The following is a 2421-nucleotide window of genomic DNA, read 5'->3' on the forward strand; positions in this document are numbered from 1 at the left end:
CATGAATTTGAGTAAACTTAAAACAGCATGTTAGTTTTGTAAATGAGTAGCATTAGAACCTATGGTATGCTTCTGGCCCGGGATCAATCTCAGCTTAGTAAAAAAAAAAAGTTAAGATGCCCCTAATAAATATCTTAAGCTGATCTATTACCCAATCTTAGCAAATTCTTGGCTCAAAAATCGTCTTAGATGGCACCAACGTACAATCGACTTTCTAATTTTAAGCATTTTTTAAGTAAGCTATATGGATAAATTTGACTTAAGCAAAAAAATGAAAAAAAAATAAATAAAATAAATAAATAAAAAACTTTAACCTGATTTCTAGTTTGATAAATCTGGCCCCTGGTGTGACAAGTTATAGCGCCCTCAATCTATTATGATTTTTACGGTCACTTCTCATTGGGTCTAGTTCAAATTCATTAATGCTATTCTTGTGTTAAAATTCAGGTTTATATAATTTTATTATTTTTTAATGGCACTGTTTTTTTGTTACACCAGTCTTATACAAATTGTTAATTACATTACTGAACGGAACTGAACTTTATTGAATATACGCTTTTAAATCAGTAGTACACATCGCAATTATGGGGAGCACTAGTAATTTACAAAAGAAACATACAAGAAGAGACTTAAAATACAATAAATCTCAATCAATCAATCAATACGAATTTATTCCAATTTCAAAACAATACAAAACTATAAGCAACGAGATAAACAAAGATTTAAAAAAATATATAAAATACAGTAGATAAAATGTTGTTTCATACAGTATTTTACTGGTATTTGGAAATAAAACTGTACTCAATAACAGTGTGACTGGATGCTACTGAATTAATGGATTTGATTAGAACAATAACATCCAATGAATTAATAATTCGTTTGAAACTGTTGTAACTATAGCCACTGCATTTGTATTCATGCCCCATCATGAAGACAATCTAAAAACTCAACACACAATTTTATTATAAGAACCACTTAACGTAATGATCAATTTAATACTAGCTGATTTATTTAAGTCTATTTAGCTTTAAATCTGACTTGTTAAAAAGCTACCGTATTATTACATTCACAATATTTCAATTACAGACTCCAATTACAGACCACTCTTGGGACAGGGTTTTTATGGTCTTTAGCAGCTTTGGTCTCTAATTAGAATAATAAAAATAAAAGACTTGTTAATTTGGGACCACGGAAAAGTGGTCTTTAATTGGAGATGGTCTTCAATTGGAGGGGTCTTTCATTAGAAGGAGACCTGTACAAAAAAAATAATAATTAAAAAAATAAAATGCATCTTAATCAGTCACTAGTTATTAGTACTACTGAGAAAAATGTTTATATTGGTGGCCCTGCTTATCAAGACCCAAGACTGAAGCTGCTACTTTAGACGACCATCTACTTCAGTGGCAGCCCCCGAGGCTCAAAGGGCTCGATTAAGCAGCGTTTAGAATCATAGTCTGTGGAGATCAAAATAAGTTGTACAGGAAAATCAATAATAAATTTATAAGAATAAAACAACCATCTAGCGGGCTATTCCTTGCCGCAGTGACTCTCGACGAAACAAAATAATTTTCCTATTTATTAATGTTATAAATTGATTTCTTGGAAGAGCAAAAAAGTGGGGTTTAATTTTACAAATTAAAGTGTACTTTTTTAGTATTAACTGCTCTCATATTTACACGTCAGTCACATTAGTATATCACATCACAAGCGATCAGTGTCCGCTTTTGCTTTTAAATATAAATAAATAAGGTTACGTGCTTCCTTACAGTCAATCATCATTTACCTAGAGCTCAAAATGTTTCCATTTTAACAAACATAGTACGTTTATGGGCAAAACTCTAAGCAGTAACGCATCTAACTGCATAGAATATGCGGTAATTTATCTACTCATTTGCAGAAGTGGGATAATTTGTTTCCTCATTAGTATTATCTATACACTTGATTTGGCTTAATCAATTCTTATTAATTTCTAAATTGATAATTTTCTGGCCTGTTTTGACTACGGTACTTACATTGACATCTGCTTCCTGAATAACATCGATTACAAATGCATGAATAAGAAGAGCCTGACTTTCTGCAGATCCCATTCACACAGGGATTGGAAGTACATGGGTCTAAAGAGCACAAGACGTAAATTATTAAAGCAATTCTTAAAAATGTTGGTAGAAAACCAGTAAAATGTTTTGAAAATAAGAATATGAATCTTACATATATTGATATTAATATTGATAATTCAAATAATAATTATGATAATGGTGATGATGAATAATAATATTATATAATGATAATAAAATATATATTACCTATCGGATTAACTGCTGGGCCTCTTATGGATTTAATAAATAATAAAATAACAATTAAGCATAACAATAATTAAAAACAGGATTTATTTTATTTTAACCATATTTTCAACATGAATTC

The 2421-nt window shown here is 30.0% G+C and overlaps 1 long non-coding RNA gene across 1 annotated transcript; it reads right to left on the reverse strand.

Annotated features, from left to right (window-relative positions):
• Nucleotides 1-1409: 1409 nt before the first annotated feature.
• LOC117119191 lies at nucleotides 1410-2325 on the reverse strand. The gene is made up of 3 exons (XR_004447151.1): nucleotides 2304-2325; nucleotides 2013-2114; nucleotides 1410-1454 (listed from the first exon to the last, which is right to left on the reverse strand). It is a non-coding gene; the product is annotated as an uncharacterized LOC117119191 (long non-coding RNA).
• Nucleotides 2326-2421: the final 96 nt, after the last annotated feature.

This window comes from Anneissia japonica, unplaced genomic scaffold (assembly GCF_011630105.1).
Source record: "Anneissia japonica isolate Jap-2015-1 unplaced genomic scaffold, ASM1163010v1 scaffold45942_len14733_cov116, whole genome shotgun sequence".
Lineage (NCBI taxonomy): Eukaryota > Metazoa > Echinodermata > Crinoidea > Comatulida > Comatulidae > Anneissia > Anneissia japonica.